Raw genomic sequence first — 19,078 nt, 5'->3', positions numbered from 1 at the left:
TCCTTCACATTAAAGATGCAGAACAAACACTTCTCTGGACACGGTTGTCAAAACTGTAAAAACAATCTAGGTGACTCACCTCCCCAAAACACAAGTTAAATCATCGCTTTAAAAACAAGTAAATGCAACTTCTTCATTTGCTTTCTTGCACCGAAGGTCCGAGATGTTTAACTAACGATCGCTCGTCGATCAAAACCGACACCCCGAGTGAAAACGATGAATATTATTTATCCAGGAAAGCCTGATTTATCTGAAAACACACGATTTGCACGTCAGTTGCTTTACCACTTTCACTCCTACGACCATTTCACAGGGCCAGAATAACAAAATATGTAAAATCGCTCTGTTTAGCTACTTTGACACCTTTATTAGAATAAATAACCCGTCCCCTCGGTCTCCGTACAAAATGTTTCAATTCGTTTTTTGTGGGAAACAGCAGGTCGTAACTGGTGTAAATGATTGAGCGAAACCAGACCCGCGTGTCGGGCCGTTATACTGAACAGGGAAAATACTGTCACCGTTAATCATTCGTCAGGAAGATCCTCTTAAAGCCGCCCCAGTGGGGTCAGTTCAGCAAACCCAAGTCTCAATAACACAAGTTCACCTTTTCCTCGCACAAATCCAACGCGTCACTTCAGTTGCCGCTCCTCTTAAAATCCGAGCGGCTCACGTTTCGTAAAACCCTTGTGCAAAAACGCGATTGTTCTGTTCCCGCGGGTTTTAATACGGTCAGGAAGAGCAAAGAGCTTTTCCGAGCACACCGGTGAGGAATCGAGAAGACATGAAATTAACAAAATAATAATAATAGAGTGCAAATTAGCAGTAAAGTGTACTGTAAATTAAACTGCAAACATTAAACTATGAGGTTTGAAGTATAACGTGCATGCAGATACAAACTGATATTTAGCAGCGTTTTTTTTGTTTGTTTGTTTTTGTGTACAGTTCAATGAAATTCGCAAAATAATAATAATAGAGTGCAAATTAGCAGTAAAGTGTACTGTAAATTAAACTGTAAACATTAAACTATGAGGTTTGAGGTATAACGTGCATGCAGATATAAACTGATATTAAGCAGCGTTTTTTTTGTTTGTTGGTTTTTGTGTACAGTTCAATGAAATTAGCAAAATAATAATAATAGAGTGCAAATTAGCAGTAAAGTGCACTGTAAATTAAACTGCAAACATTAAACTATGAGGTTTGAAGTATAACGTGCATGCAGATACAATCTAATATTTAGCAGCATTTTTTTTTTGTTTGTTTTTGTGTACAGTTCAGTGCAAAACTCAATAGGTGATTAATACTTTATAAATTTATACTTAAGGTTGTACCATAATGTTATATGGTGCAATAGCAGCATGACAGTTTTCTCAGTGCAGGTTCTTATTACATTAAATAAGGTCAAAATGAAAACAGTTAACAACAGGTTAATACGGGAACCTCTCAGTCCTGCGGTAATTACCAAAAAGCCATTAGAGAGCTGAGAAAATAAAACAGACTTCCTGTGGAGTTTAATCTGATCCTACACTGAATTTCTTTTGTTCGCCGTTAATAAGAATAAGAACTAAAAGACACAGGCGTGCTTCGGGCCACATGGGCAGTTTCCGATGAAACCGTGTATCAAACAAATAAACACTTAAACAACACAATGTAACTCCAAGTGCATCACGCTTGAAATCAAACTGTCCACTCATTTTGACTCATTTTAAGGACAACATATCAGCCTGTTGTGTGTTTAACCACTTTTATTTTGTATGTGACTCCACGGGTTGATTGATTTGGTGTGATTTTGTCATCAGCACATTCAACTAGGTAAAGAACAAAGTATTTAATAAGACTATTCCATTCATTCAGATCTAGGATGTGTTATTTTAGTGTCCCCTTCATGTTTTTGAGCAGTGTATAGAACAACATGGAGGACTTCATATACGTTCCCTCCCTCTGTGTTTCTAACACTTTTCATCGCTCTCAGCTGTCAGCTGCTCTGACCTGCGCGGGGCCGCGAGCGGGGTAAGTAAACACACCGCTGCATTATGGGTCACCGACTGGGTGAATGCGAGTTTATGAAGGCACCTGGTGCTTTACATCATGCTCAACATGCGCTCTCACACATACGATACACATGCAACCACGTAAAGTGAATTCCACCGGTTTGCAAAGAGAACTCCGGGGAAATGCATTTGATTTACAGCACGATGTGTCCTTAAGTTGAAGAGAATGTCCTTCAGTAAGATGACAAAGGGCTGAATGTGGGTTGTTTTTTGTTTTTTTTTTATCTGATGCCAGGTCCTCTCCGGAGGAACATTACCACTTCCTGAAAACTTTGATGGTTACCGGCCGAACCGGGAGATTTTTACGATTTATACAAAGTGAGAAACAGATGACATTATATAATACATTCAATTTAGATCAGCGTGTTTCCCTTCTAAACCAGAAATTCCACAAGTCCTGGATGAGGAAGAGCTGATCGGTTAAGTTTGAAAAGGTGAAATCTTGGCTAAGTTGTAAGTAATCACCAAAAGATAAATCACAACTCATAATATCTCCATTCTCCAATCATGTTGTTGTTTTTGTTTCATTTTTCCAAAACAGATTTCAAATCATCTGGATAGGCCAAAAAAAGTCATCAACCATACAAACCAATGAGCTCAAAGGGAAATTAAATCAGTTATTTAAAAAATAAGGTAGAATTGCCTAAAATAAGAGAATAAAAACAACCAAAAATCTGAAAAAAAAAACAAAATGTAAGAGAATAAAAACAACCAAAAATCTGAAAAAAACTAAATGTTCATGGGTGGTGGATCTCATGTTTGTCTGCACTGTCCTCATTTGCAAGCCTTCCTTATTTACATTCTTATTAAATTTGTAAAGATGACTCTGAGCCATCATATTTTGTTTTCAAAATATCAAAAAGCATCTTACAGTGTCTTTACCGACCCTTTACTTGCACGTGTTCACGCGGCGTGTCGACACTACAGCATGTGTTTCCGCTGCTGGTCTTTCTGCCGGAGAACACGCGTGTGAGTGTGTGAAGCCAGAGAACCTCTGGAGAGACAGAAACATGATACAATGGTCCAACTGAGGATGAAGCTGTCCTGTCAGCTGGGTCTGACACACACACACACACACACACACTGACGTGTGTGATACATCGTGTTCTTTAAACTGCATTGGATAATAGAGGATGTGAAAGGGAGGTCCGGTGCCTCTTAGGGAGGAAAGATGAATTTGAAAAAAGTAGTGGTGACGTATTAAACTACATTTACACTGTATATTTGTTCTGTATAGTGTTACTATTTTTTAAAATAAAAACTATTCCTTTATTAAACTGATAAAATTTTCAAGTTCTGTAACTTCACAGGTGCCTACATTACAGAATAAACCCAAACTGTGTCAAATTCTATTGCCTGATATGTGAAAGTAAATGCATTTATCCTTCACATTCACACTAATTTTTTTAAATAAATTTCACTGCAAGTTGTTAAAAAGTGCTAATGTTGTCACTAAAAAAAAATTAATTAAAAAAAATAAGAAAAGCATGTCCTGTAATCAACAGGTCTTATTTCATCTTCATTTTTCATCATTTATTTATATAAATTTATATCTAATGTCAGTGAAGTCACCATTTGAAATTTGTAGATGGAGCCAATCAGAGCTTCCGCCCATCAGCACACAAAAAACATAGATTCCATCCGTTCCAACCTAAATGTGTTTAATTAAAATTAGATTTAATAAAGAATAAACTGAAAATGTCAAGGCAGTCTCAACTGCAAAGACATTTTCCAAAATTCAAACAAGAGAAAATGAGGTTTAGCAGTTGTAAAGGAAGCCTTAAATGAAATTAAACGGGATAAGAATGGACAGAAAATAAGTTTATTTTCTGTTTTTTCTCGTCTCATGACATTTTGTTTGTTATGTGTTTATTAACCTCCGGGATTTCAGTCCAGGGAAAAATGTGGATCCAACGCTTTTTTTTTTTCCACACATATCTTGGTGGATTTTGGATCAACACATTTATTCAGCTGGTCCTTACAGTGACAAACAATCACACACATGATCTCGTCCGTTTCCGGACGGCCCTGGAGCTCCGGAGAAATCTGTTGCCATGGCGATTAGTTGAGGTTGGGGTGATTCGGATCATCTGCTGATAATGTAGCGCAGCTGCAAGCCAGACACTCCTCCTCCTCTTCCTCCTCCCTGTCTCTGGTTTCTCAATCACACCATCATCTTACAGGAGTTATTGGAATAAGTTACATCTCTTTTTCTATAATTTTTCTGAATTTCTGAGGAAAAAAATATATATAAACATATATATATATGTATATGCATTAAATCTGGTCTGCACACCTAATTTCACAAAGATTTATTTTGTCTCCCACAGAGAGTGACGACTCTCACTGGAGGTGTTTTGAAGATTTACACAGAGGATGAAAAGCAAAAGAATAAAAAGGTGAATCTGTCTTTTATCATTCCATATTATTTGGAAAGTAGAAGAACTGATGCTTTTTCTTCACCACCAGATGGCAGCAGCACAAAGCCAGCAAATCTTGGTTTCACTTATTTTGACTATCATGGTTAAATATAATATATGAATGTATAAATATGCCAATCACAACTTTTAGCCATGTTTTAGTGTGTGTTGATAAAACTAAATGAGAAAATAAAAAATAAATGAAAGAGATTTGGCTCACTAATAAATGGGTTTCAAACTAAATAATTTTGTTTTTTTCAGGTTACTTCATGATGAATTAGATCTTCGAGTTTTTCTGTTTTACAATCGATATTCTGTGTGTGTGTGTGTGTGAGAGAGAGAGAAAGTTCAGGTCCCTTTAGAAATTATTCTGCAGTGTCTGCAGTGGAAGAGATGGAGAACTCTTGTCAAAATCTTCTTTTCATGGCAACTGGACTTGAATTTCTTCACTTGAAGGTGTTTAAAGAGGCCTCTCTTGCGAGAGATGAGACGTCCTCAAGTGAAGATATTCAGCGATGAATTCCGAATCATTTCAGATTTTAGCATTATTCTGAAGTGTTTTTAAGCCATTATTTGTTCTGCTCACATCAGGTTTTTGATTTTAATATCTAGTAATGTCTAGTTTAATTATAGTTAATTTTACTTTTATATCCTGTAATTGTTGTCGGAATTTCAGACATTTTTCTCTGATTTCTTCTGGTTAATTTTACTTTTATATTCTTTAATTTTTGTGGGAATTTTAGATATTTTCCTCGGATTTCTTGTAGTTAACTTTTCTTTTATAATCTTCAATTTTTGTGGGAATTTCAGACATTTTTCACTGATTTCTTCTAGTTAATTTTACTTTTACATCCTTTAATTTTTGTGGGAATTTTAGACATTTTCCATGGATTTCTTGTAGTTAACTTTTCTTTTATATTCTTCAATTTTTGTGGGAATTTCACAGATTTCTTATAGTCAATTTTACTTTTATATCCTGTAATTTTAGTAGGAATTTCAGACATTTTTCACTGTTTTCTTATCATTAGTTTAACTTTCATATCCCTTAATTTTTGTCGTAATTTCAGACATTTTTCACTGATTTCTTATCGTACTGAGAACAACCAAAGATTCTTTATTTTTCTTTGAAAACCAACGGTTGTTTGGCTCACTAATCCGCTGACGTAAAGATGTATTTCTGAGGACGATGGAGAATCTCAGAGTTTTGAATCCGGGTATTGTATGACCGTGTATAGTATGACCATTCCAAGAACATATTTAAACCCGGTGACTCCGTCTGCGTGTCAGCGGGACGGACCATAATGGCAGCATTTCAAACTCTAAACCGTACATCTCGGACTCCTCGCCGATTTCATCCATAAACGCCTGCTGCTTCGTCCACTTATCAAATAACTGAAATTCCTGAAAGCGAAGCCATGAAGAGCATCTTCCCCCCCCCCCCCCCGCCCCGGCGCCCCCTCCTCTCCGTCCCCCGCGGCATGTCGGAGTGGGCTTTTGGCTCAGACAAAAGACAAGAGGGTGCGAGACGGTTCACGCTATCCAGCGGCGATGATTCACGGGGCGGCACGAGAAGCCCAGACAGTCGAGTCGTTGTCTGCGGAGCCGGCCGCTGAAAGAGGAGGTTTGACGGAGAACAAGCCTGGAGGAAAAGACGGGGTTTGTTCAGGGACCCGAGGTGATGCGTGTTGGATCGGTGACTGACAGAAAGAAAATTAAAAGCAATTACAGAGTATTTCAAGAGTTGTCCGGCCCTATTAAACAACCGTCTTTTCCCCTGTCTGTTTTTTTTTTTTTTTTTCCAGTAATCTCCCATGTTAGTGGGTCATTTTTGCAGCATGAATGAAGGTGACGTTCAAGTGAAGGGCAAAGGTCGTACATTTTGCCGGAGATTTAAATTCCTCGCGTTGCACCGGAGGGCAAACGTCGACTCGTAATCCAAAATAGCTCACCCGCAGAAATTCCAAATTAACAGTTTGCCATTTTGCCAATAATTACTTCATCGTCTGGATTTAAAAAAACCCGAATGGCTCAGAAGTTGTACCGGATTTCAAATGTGTGAAAAAAAAACAAAAAAAGACAGCTTTCCAAAAAGATGTTGTAAGGAAAACTGCCAACTGAATGAACCGCGTCTGATTTTATCGTGACTCATTAAATGGCTTTTGGCGATGATACTGAAAAAAAAAAAAACACAAATAGCTGTGAGCGCTTGCAAAGGCTATTATTCCATTTTTAATTGATCAACTGACAGATTTGTGAGCACCACCAATCACTAAGGTGAGTTGGATTTTCTAAGGTGCTACCTGACAACTCTTAACATGTTAACGCAATATCAGCCAGAAATGACCAAAAAATATCTATAACTAGCTGGCCGGAACAGATAATTAAATAAAACTTTTTCAAACAAAAATGACAGACTTCCCAACTCTTCAGGCTGATTCTCTTTCAGTGGTTACAAGGTTTTATCCCGTGGCGTGACCGTCCAAGGTTTAATTTCAGATATGAATAATTCACTGACCTCCTCCTTTATTTCATTTTGTTTCAGCCATTTGACAACTTTTAGAAACGTCATCCCCTGTGTTTGTCTATGCGTCATATTTGGAAAATATTCCAAGGTCCTGCTGAAAAAAAGACGGTGATAGGCTGCTTCCTCCTCTATTGCCAGGTTATTCAACTTTTCCAGAGAGAGATAGAAAAGCTGATGATAAGGACTTTATCTCTGACGCCTCATTTCTGCGTAAACTTCCTGCAGACATGGATCATCTGCTTACAGGACATTCTTAATAGGTAGCTGATAAAATATCTGTTGACTTTGGCCTTTAGATGACGATGCAGACCAACTCTTTTAAGATTTACTGCCCACTGCGCTAATTCTGTTATTTCATCTTGTTAATCAGGATATAACTTTTATTTCTCATTTTACTTCTTTGAACTTTGAATGTGGAAAAAAAATGTCTAGATCTGCTCGGTTTCTTTAAACGTCCAAATAAACGCTCATTGCCGTTGCAATTCTGACACTAAATACCGTAATTTCCAGACGATAAGCCGCGACTTTTTTCACGTAAACAACGATGCGGCGTCACATCAGACCGATGAAATGACCGGGAAATTCTGAGTCCGTTCAACTCTGACACCGAAGACTTTGACGGTTTTAGTGCGCAGGAGGAAGCCCGAGATAGCGATCGGCTCGCCGGTGCGGCTTATATTGAGTTGCGCTCAATCCTTTTTTTTTTTTTTTTTTTTTCATAAAATAACATAAAACATTTGCACCATTAATCATTTTCGGCTATAGTTTGATGCATATCAACTTATTACGTAAAATGCAAAGAATAGGATTAATGTAGCCCTCTGTCCATCCCCAGTGGGAGCCCTGTGAGGCCTAAAGCTCTTCCAGTTTCGTAACTTTCTATTCTATTCCCCGTTTCTCCCCCCTAGACCTGGAATGTAGAGCCAGCAACTGAAAGGGAACTTGCACAGTCATCAATCTGCACAGTAAACGTTCTTCCCAGTATACGGTGACAAAAAAAAGAGGACAGGTCTTTTTGTTTGCGCCACCTCTGGACTGATTGATCGCCTCCCCTCCGCGGAGGATGTGCTTCCCCCTCGGACAAAATGATTCAGGGGCTCCTCGGTGTGCCGGGCGAGACGGCGTTCACAGAGAGGACGATAATGGACGTCGGTGAGAGTCGGGTTCAGGGGAAGTCGCGGCGCTGGAGTCTTTCAGCGTTGGGGGTGAAAAAAAAAGCTTCACAGACAGTAAACTTGAATGGTGGTTCATTGGGCAGTAAATAGAGATTCATGTCCTGCCCGTATGTGAAGGCGGTGCATCAATGTGGATTCTTACACCCTTTCAGGGAACTTCGGTGTGAGCGGAGTTTAACTGTTACGCCGCTCCGACTTGGTAGTTTCACACAAAGGTTATAAGTTCAATTATCTTAGACTGACTGAAGAAGAAAGATCGGTTGATGCTTTTGAGATGAGTTTGACGCCGCCAGCTGCTACAGGTGGAAACATCTGAACTCTGTCGGGCTAATTTCATGCAGCCGCCAATCAAACGAAAACCAAAACGCCTCTGGTTGATGCATTTATTGTGAAAGATTTCAACACTAATGGGAAAAAAAAAAATGGAAAAGAAAAACAAAATATGATCTCCGGATGCTTCATGGGGACATTTTGTCAAAATTTATACATGTATTACAAGTTCCCGTCATCTGGTTGGTCATTTTTCCAAATTATCTGCACTCATTCTCTCCAGCAGGGAGATAAAAATATAAATGGATTTAAAGATGTCAAAGTAGTTACAATGAGACAAAGTTTATAGGATCTACAGTGAAACCAATGTAGCACTGGTAAATGACTGACTGTCATAAATGAGTTATGAATTGCTATATTTGCTTTCATATTTCAAGCCATTAGTGACCTGCAACTCAGAATTTGTTTTAAATTCCTGAATATATTTCAGTGACTCATCCACAAAGGCCGTCATCGAACTTGAAATGTGGGCATGCCAAATATTGATAACATACAATCCCAGTGTTTGTAGCAGTAGAGTTTATTTCTAATACTCTTTCTCTCGTTATTTACATCTTCTTGCACAGCGATTATACGTGGAAATCAATCTTTGTTAGTACGAACTATATAGCAGAAATGCTTACCTCTAGCTCTCTCCCTCTACCTCAAAGTGGACGTGCTCATGAAAATCTGTCATTTTCAATAATGTTGCTTTTTGTCCCCTATCAACTTTCAAACATATTGTTACTATAAATGTTTTTATACAAATATTTTTATATCTGAACAGTCTTTTTCTCTTATCCGAAACATGAAACCTATATCAGATCTGTCAGAAATGGAGGGTGTGGTAGAGGTGCGGTTTGTGTGCAATTATGTTTAATTTTGAGGAAACATAAGAAGGTCTATAAAATTAAAGTATAAAAAATTATAAAAGCTAAGATATGAAAAAATATAGTGATGCATGGATTCAATGGCACAACCTCCGACTAGAGGCTTGGGTCAGTGGCTACCTCTACAGATGGACACACACACACACACACACACACACACACACACACAAATTTCCCCTCAACGCAAACAAGGACCTGAGATACCTCTGAGATACCAGGTACCGGGACAAATGCATGGATTCAGGCTTTTTGATTCAAAAATTTCTTACTCTGGTCTGGGCAATCACGAACAGAGCCTAAAATGACTTATACAGCTGGAAAATAGTGGAAATATAATTTCAGACGTTCAACCCCAGTTTATTTGGCCTGTTTTTGTCGGTTTAATCTGATAACAAAATTTTTTTTGGGGGGGGGATTATACTTTATACTTTATACTTTTACAATTCAGAGTTTATTTTATTTATTTATCTATTTATAATTATTTTTTACTTTTTATTGGAGGGAGGTGGGACTTATTAGCCACCCCAGGAAACGCTACCAGGGAGGTGGATAACATTCAGTTGGTCTTTCAGCTCTCTCGTCTTTCGCAGATCTCCTGCAAACAGTTTGAACCACGGCCTGTTTTCCTCTCCTTGGCAACCGGACAGCTTTCTGAAAAAACCTCGTCAAGGTCGACGAACCGATCCCTATTGATGCCGTCTTTTTACATCTGCAAGATCCGCTGTTATATGAACTGGATAAATAGGAAACAATTTTCTATTTTTCAAATCAACCGATATTTTCTTCAATCCTAAGTGAAATGGAGTCAATCAGAAAGCAAACAATAAACTGACAACCCGCTGATATCAGATTGAAATAGTCTTTTAGGGTTTAAATTTCAGTGCCAAACTAGTTCCAATGAAGTCAAAAAAAAATTGAACCTTGGTCTGCACTGTGTGTTTGAACAGCCCCAAAAAAGGAAGCCCAAAACAAAACATGCTATTTGTGGATGGGTACAGATTAGATCTTAAAGAGCAGAGCAGGTGGAAGCATCTAATCGTAGCCACCATCATTCCCGTCTCTCCATCTGGAAAACAAAACATTCCCGGTTCCATAAAGCTCCCCTCTGACGGACGATTGAGGATGACAGATCTGGTGTGGAAAGAAAAACATCCTCTTGTCCGCGAGCGTGACACATCTCTCGACTTCCTGGGTCATCCTCAACCAGGCGGCAGGTGGAGAAAAGCCTCGGCTTTGCAGCCTTCACACCTTTTAAGCAGATGTTCTCAAAGCAGCGTCAAGATAAGACACATTTAAATTGGTTATCATACCTGTAATTATTGTATTTCATTAAAATAAAACTCTACTGCACAACGAAAAAAAAAAAACTCAACAGCGAGGCACAGAATACGCTACAGTACAGGTAGTTTGGGTAGATCGCTTGTTCTTAAAAATAGCTGTTTGCCTATCGTTCATCTCCACTGCGGCATTGATTGACATCTAGTCCAGCCAATCAGAGATCTCCATCCAAATGGCGTTCCACCATGACTGATGGAGATTTGGAAGTGTGTTTGAGGCTGGGCTGCCTGTTAGCTGACAGGTAAATCAAGACATCATGCAAGGGAAACAATACGTATTTAAAATATTAAGTATACTTGGCGTATATATAATTTTGAAATATATAATTTTATCACTGGTAGATCATTTTGACTTGGTCATTTTAAGAGTGGCTCTCATAAAGGAAGCCAACCGTACTTTAAAAATGATATTTTATTTTATTGATTTATTTTAAATATGCTGCTCAAAAAAATAAACACTTAAACAACACAATGTAATAATGCTTATGTGGAATCATACTGGCCACTTAGGAAGCAACAATGTTTCATTTTGGCATGTTTTAAGGACATTATTTCAGCCTGCAGTGTGTTTTCTGCTTTCATTTTGAGTGTGAATACAAAATCCAGACCTCCGTGTGTTCATACATTTGATTTCCATTGATCATTTTTGTGTGATTTTCTTGTCAGCACATTCAACTCTGCAAAGGACAAAGCATCTAATAAGAATATTTCATTCATTCAAATCTAGGATGTGTTATTCAAGTGTTCCCTTTATTTTTTGAGCAGTATATATGCATATATGAACACATTTTTTTGCTGGTAGATTATTTTGACATGGTATCTTGCAAGCCAAAAGAATGTGGGCACCCATGATTTACAGACCATTCACTCACTGGTCTAGCAATTTAGGATTTAGGATCTCCAATGAACCTCTTGAATGTTTTTTTTGTTGCTGGGAGGAAACCCACGCAGACTCGGGGAAAACATGCAAACTCCACAAACTGTGAGAATCCAACCAGGGACCTTCTTACTGTGAAGCAGAAGCACCAACCACTGCGCCACCACATTTCATTTGGTGGTTATTATGAGAAATTATTTGTCTATTGCTTTCTCTTTAGGAAAATATTATTCAAATTTTGTCTCCGCTGTTTGCAAAAAATTAATCCACAGGATATTTGGTATTAACGTTACAATATTTAACAAATACTGTGTGACTAATTGCATAAAAATCAGTTAAAATAATTCAATATTTACTAATAAGTGACAAGAAAGCAAGTTCTATGAAGAAATTCTATGAAAATCAGCCATTAATGGATGAGAAATTACACCAGTATTAAAAAAAAAAAAAGAATTTAACTAAATTCCCCGGTGATTTCCCCTCAAAAAGGAAAATAAATAGCAGAGTTGCTTTCATGGAGCAGCACGGACGAGCAGCAACCAAACAGCCGTCAAAAGATCATTTTGTGAGAGTCGGGTTTTCATGCTTCGGCCCGTCAGGGGACAGTGGGAGTCACAAGTCTGTGGCGGAGGCCTTTGTCTCCGGGGAGGCCTCATTATCTGCTGCCGTGGAAATCTTTCATGTTTTGCCGCTTCCAGGCGGACGCCTCGGCTGAGCGAGAGACTCACAGGTTGAAAGCGGTAATTCAAGATAAAATGGGAGGTAACGGCAGAGGAGAAACTTCCTCCGGGCTGTAAAGAAAAAAGGAGTGGCACCAGTTTGTAACAAGAGGCCAAGTTTAAGCGTGAAGGGAAGAATGACCGACCCAGCGGAGCTTCCTCTGTCTGAAAAGGTCTTTTTGTTCATTTTTTTTTTTTTTTTTTTTTGGAATACCTCTTTTTAAAAGATATATTGTAAATGCTGACATTGGAAACAAAATCTGTTTTTCTGATTTTCAAAGATTCGGCTGTTCGATAACCTCATTTCTCTGCTACGGAAAGATAAACTGACCTCTCGATAAATGTCTCATATTAGAAACTAAATTTCTTTTCTTCGGGGAACAACAAGAAAATACCTGAAATGACTTATCTGTGCAGTCAGCGGGAACTCACCTACAAATATCCAAAGATCAACAACTCAAAACTATTTATTCTTCTGTTTTGATAATAGATTTTCAGTTTTTTATTATTTAGCAAATATAAATATATACTTTCTGATTAATGATAAATCAAAATGTCACTACACCAGAGCCAAAATATGTCCCCTTAAATTTTACTGTAATAATACAAGGACTTATGTTCATGTACGTTTATGGAGAGAAAAAGAATTAAAAGCATGATAGAATGAGATCGTAAGGTTTATCAGAAAATCACCAGATGTAGTTGATCCAACAACCAGACCAAGACTGGAACAGTTCAATCCCAGGGAAGAAACCATGAAACATTTTTGTGATAACTAATTAACCTTTTTCACCATGCGGTCATCGATTGCTTAGTGGCAAGTTATCACAAAGATGTTTCATGATAAAAGCAGGTGAAAAAGTTAAAACCAAGGGTGGGCAAACTACGGCCCGCGGGCCACATCCGGCCCGTTGGTCTTTTTAATCCGGCCCGCCAAAGATTGGATCCATTGAATAATTGGATCAATGAATGTGGGAGCTCAAACAAGAGATGATTTCATTTTTGGAGCTACTTGAGAACACTTGAGAATTTTCCACATTGGCTTTGTGATTTAGCTTTTACTGTGGACGTACTGACACACATGTATGAGCTGGACGTGAAGCTACAAGGGAAAAACTGGCTTGTTCATGAAATGCAAGCAAACGTCAGAGCCTACAAAACCAAGCTGGATTTATTTTCAAAGCAAATGTGAGACGAGTTTCATATATGCTGTTAACAAATGCGGTTTTTTTTTATATGTATCATATCTTGTGCTAACCCCGGCCCGTCTGTCAAATTTTAGAGGTCAATGCGGCCCCTGAGCCGAAAAGTTTGCCCACCCCTGGGTTAAATGATCACAATGACGGATCTTCTTCTTTTGCTTTGGTTTTCTCCCTTCAGGGGTCGCCACAGCAAATCCACTTTCTCCATCTGACCCTATTCTCCGTATCCTCCTCTCTCACACCAACTACCTTTATATCCTCTCTCACTACATCCATAAATCTTCTCTTTGGTTTTTATGAGACCTCCAATTCCAGTATCCTTCGATTTTTGACATGTTCGATATGCATTTCCGATATGTTCACTATCCCTCCAACCATCTCAGTCTGGCTCCCTAAGAGTCCCTCAACATCTTCATTTATCTGAAATTACATCAAATGTAAGTTAAAATAAATGTAATTATGACTTAATGGTAAATAACTCTCAATTTATTACTCTTTCAAATCCTAAATGTCAGGTACGCGTTCCCATCTTTCTTGACAGCCTTCCATCTGCATCAACTTCTCTCTTCCTGGAGATTTAGGGATCATTTGTGGTTCTCAATTCCACTTGTTGATGTGGATACACTGCAATCTAATGATGGGATGCAGGGAACATGATTGGAATGATTTGCGCAAAATGTAGCTTATGGTCGATGCACGCTTTTGACTTATTTCCTTTAAGACAATCACACTTTTTAAGATGTTCACGCGGGCCACAAGGCCTGGCCCGCAGGCCTTGAGTTTGACATGTGCCTTACAACATCGCTGCTCTCACCACTGTCTTGTACACCTTTCCTTTCATTCTAGGTGATAGTCTTCTATCTTATAGCACCCCTAACACTTTTCTCCACCCATTTCAGCCTGCTTGAACCTGTCTCTTTATGTCTCCGTTGCTCTGGACTGTTGGACCCTAAGTACTTGAAATCCTTCAACTTCATGATCTCCAGTCCCTGAAGCCTCACTGTTCCACCTGGGTTCCTCTCATTCACACACATATAATCTGTCTTGCTGTGACCTACCTTCATTCCTCTCCTTTCCAGAGCATACCTCCAACTCTCCGCCTGTTTCGTGCTCTCACGACAGATCAGAATGTCATCTGCAAACATAATGGTCCATGGAGATTCCTGTCTAACCTCATCTGTCAGCCTGTCCATCACCACTGCAAACAAGAAGGGGCTCAGAGCTGATCCCTGATGAAGTCCCACCTCCTTGAACTTCTCTGTTACCCCTACAGCACACCGCACCACTGTGTCACAGCTAGCATACATGTCCTGCACCCGTCTACAATACTTCTCTGCCACTCCAGAATTCCTCATACAAACCAGAGTTCCTCTCTCAGCACCCTGTCGTACACTTTTTCTAAGTCTGTATCATAATAATGGATAACGGATTAGTAAATAAATCCGTGTGTTTTTCTGAGACAAACCTCTCTGGGAACAAAGAAAACCCCGGCTTCTCACTTCCCGTCCACTTGACGGGACTTTCCAGTCACCCACTCACACTCAGGTTGATTTGCAGAGTAGACACTTTTATCATAATAAGCGGAGGAGTCAGAGGTTTGTCTGGTTTGAGAAGGATTTCAACTGGCAGATAATCAATGAACCCAGACGTGACATGTTAACACAGGTTTCACTGAGAAGTCAGCATCATATCGATGAAGAGAGCTTAGAAGAGAAAGGAAGTCAGAGCGTAACACTGTTTCAAGTTCAACAATAAAAGTCCAACAAGGACTCTTTACAACTCAAGGAACAATCGATGATGAAAAGCAGGGATTTTTAAAACCAGAGACGGCTAACGTCTCTCACGAAAAACAAAGACAATGAAAGATCCGATGAATGAAATTGATTAAAAATCATGGAAAAAACGTGTCTTTTCTCCGCTGGCCGACAGATGTATCCAACAGCCCGGTCATTACCGTCACGTAAACCCTTTTTAACCGTCACCGCAAAAAGTACAGGGCAGAACTACATAAGTGAGATGACGCTTGTTAGATCAGGGGATCCAGACGTGAATCCAGACAAAAATAAACAGTTAATCTTCATAACGCTTTCAAACCACAGCTCTTAGTTTTCCTCTGTAATTAAAGCTTCCTCCGCAATCAGATACATTTTTAAATAAATTACATTTCCAGACAGACAAATATCTAAAGGTGGTAACCAGTTGTTTTCTGTAAATAGGAGTGTGAGTTAGTGCTCTCTCTGACGGCGGATGCAGCACGTAGGAACCGCCGGGTTTGATGTTTTGCCAGGGAAAAATTCTCCGACGCACAGGAAAGAAGCGCACACCCACACATTACTGTTTACATTGTCACCTCATTTGCAATGCTTTTGTAGATGGGATTAAGGACAGATGGTGGCTTTTCCTTTTAAATAAAATAAACGCTTTGATGATAAGAAATGAAAGAAAAAAAAAAAATCACCGCGCGGATGGTAAATTTAATTATCGGGATATATTGCGTGTAATAAATTTAATTTATAGTTTGATATAAGTCTGGTTTATGATACAAATACATCCCTCTTTTATGGTTATGTTTTCATTTATTTTACGTAACTCATCACTGGGTTTTTATGAAGATGACTCGTGTTTTATTTCTTTGCAAAAGACTGATTGTAGCTTTTTGAAAAGTTACACTAAAAACAATGACTTGCTTTATTGTTGTTGTCATTCATTATCAGATTTAATCATAATTTAATTCTGAATTTATTCACCAGAGTAATTAAATACAAACTAAGGGTGACATTGGGCATTAATTATCCCACATGATGGAGTAGAGGTACTTTAAATAGTAAAATGGAAGAGTCATAAAGGGATTTAACCCCAGTGATCGCGGATGAGGACATATTTCCTGCAAAACTAATTCATGTTGGTGGACGGTAACGGGTTTTTATCCAACTTTATATCCCACTGATCGCAAATAGATCTGAGACATTAAAAACATAACAAACTAACGTCAAAATGACCCACAGGTTAAGATGTGTTTGCAGTAAATCGACTCGGGTATTATATAACGCTACGAACGCGCTTCTCTTTAACTTGCCGATGTATAAACCACCTCCATGTTGAGACAGGCTGAGCCGCCCGTGCACGCCGCGGAATAAGAAAAAATACAGCCATCTTACAAGATTAGTCATCTAAAAGGATGTTCTTTGTGAATGTTTACCACCAGTGATGTGAACGGCTATTCTCTTTTTTAAACAATTCACATTATATTAGCCCCATTTGTCGTCCGTTTCGGTAAAATATAGCATCGTATATCGTGCCGGCCACCCAGGAGGGACATCTCAACGTGTCACGGATGCACAAGCGGTTGAGCTGGAGGTGTTAAATCTGCTGGATTCTAAAGATACGCTAAAACTGTGAGGATAAAAACAAACAAAAAAAAAAAAAACATGGTTTGAGTCATCGTTTTACGAATCTCCTCGTATAACGGCAGTTTCCTTATTTGGTCGCATCCTACATTTCGCTGACCCGCACTCGATTTCAACACCCAAATAGTTTGTGTTCGAATGTTTGGACTCCACGTGATGCCACAAAGACAAGAAGGAACTCATACTGATCACTCACAAGAGCTTTCACCCAAAACTCCAGCTCGAGGTCGTCTCGGGTTTACGGCACAAATGAAACCGTACCGGAGTCGATATTCACACCTGGCCGAACCGACCGCTCCGCTTGCACGAGTCAAGTCTGTATTTCACTGGAATTTAGCGACATTATCTTCTTGAAATGTTGTGGAGGATTTAATGGAACCCGGAGCCAATGGGGTATTCATACCAGTAGAAGGTCTGGTTTCACTATGGAGCTTCTTTGTATGTGTCAGACAATGGCATCCTGAACACAGTGGAGGATTTGGGAGATGGAACATATGAACACCGGGAGAACGCCGGAGGCCGGAGTGGGAGACGGGAAATGTGTGTTAATATAAAGAAGGGACGAGTTTTTGTTTTGTTTTGTTTTGTTTTTCCCTATTCTGTTGTTCATTCTTATCCTTGACGTTGTTGCTGTTGTTGTTCTCACTGCTGTCTATTTATTTGTGGATTTTTTCTCTTTTGCTAATTTCTTATTGTCTATTTATATTTATATTCATATTCATTGAACTGTTACGCTGCCGTGGCAAAAGAATTTTGCATATGGGGATCAATAAAGTTTATCATATCTTAAGTCTCATAGTCTGAACATGATGTAACTGACAAATCCATCTGATTATTTCAATTTTCAAAATGAAAAAAGGCCCATTAAGGGCGATAAAACCTCATGTCACTTGCAGGACTCAAAAGAAAAAACCCACCCTGACAAATCACATCACTATTCAATCTACTAATCTGATTGGTGGATGCGATAAATGAAGCAAGTTTAGTCATGCATTATCCGTACTGCTTATCCTGCAGGATCACTGGGAGGCTGCAGCCGATCCAGGTTGGCACCGGATGAAATGCGGGGCTTAGCCTAGACCTGGCACCTGTCAATCACAGGACTCATTCACAAAGACAGATATAACTTGCTTGCACGGAGAGCATGGAAAGAAACTGCAAACAGACACTCGAAAACCTCGTCTCCACCACGAAAAGCGCCCAAGGGGAATTGCAAATAAGTTAGGATCCAGAACACAAGGGGGCGCTGGCTTTCTCAATCAGCTGAACTGGTCACCTGTTGACCCAAATGTTCATGACCCTGCTGTGGACCATGATGAACAAAATATTCAAAAATATTTCATATTCCTTTTTTTTTTCTAGAAGTTAAGTGACATTTTCCCAAATATGAGTTAAAAATACCCTGAAAATTGAAAGAAAAGTTTTTTTGAAATTCCAAAAAAATAAAGTGCCTAAAATTGCAAATAAGCTTCAGGACAAATTTGAAAAGACGAAAAGAAATTTAAAGTAATGAATGCAAGCAAAAAACTTGGTTATAGCTTCTTCTTTGTTAAATGTAAGATCAGCAGTGTATTAACTACATGCACCGGTGTGAGCAATAATCCCAGAGAGAGCAGAGTGAATCATCACACACACACGCGCGCACACACACACACACACACACAAAAACACACACACACACGCGCGCGCACACACGCAAACACACATAGGCAGACAGACACGCAACATCTCTTAAAAAAAAAACATACAACCCACTTTTTGTCAATCAACATAATATAAATAATTGTACATTCTACTTATTTCTCAGCTGTGCTTTTATGTCTGTCATTTTGCATGTGCATATGTTTCTGTGTGTATGTGTGTGCGTGTGTGTGTGTGTGTGTGTGTGTGTGTGTGTGCATGCTTTTTTTCCCCCTCAAAAGGAATGACAAGCCCTGAAGAAAGGAAAATTTGAGCAGACTGTAAATACCACCAACCTTTTGTGCACACACTGATACACACAACTCAGTCGTGCACACACACACGCACACACACACACACACAAACACCACCTGTTCATCAACCTGAATCTGATCTTATCCTGGAGCCATTTCTGTGACAAAAAAAAAAAAACCCTGCACAATCACGTGCAAACAAACACACACAAGCAAAGTGCTGACAGTGAATTCAG

The 19,078-nt window shown here is 39.0% G+C and overlaps 1 protein-coding gene across 1 annotated transcript in view; it reads right to left on the bottom strand.

Moving 5' to 3' along the window:
- The window catches only part of LOC147233554 (uncharacterized), a 58,995-nt gene that overhangs the window by 38,761 nt on the left and 1,156 nt on the right, over positions 1–19,078 (bottom strand). The window lies entirely within an intron of this gene.

The sequence above is a fragment of the Fistularia commersonii genome, chromosome 6 (assembly GCF_037954325.1).
Source record: "Fistularia commersonii isolate RoL2024-O1a breed Wild chromosome 6, RoL_Fcom_v1.0, whole genome shotgun sequence".
In the NCBI taxonomy this organism is placed as follows: Eukaryota; Metazoa; Chordata; class Actinopteri; order Syngnathiformes; family Fistulariidae; genus Fistularia; species Fistularia commersonii.
The sequence above is the reverse complement of the archived record's forward strand: the minus strand, read 5'-3'. Positions and strand labels throughout refer to the sequence as shown.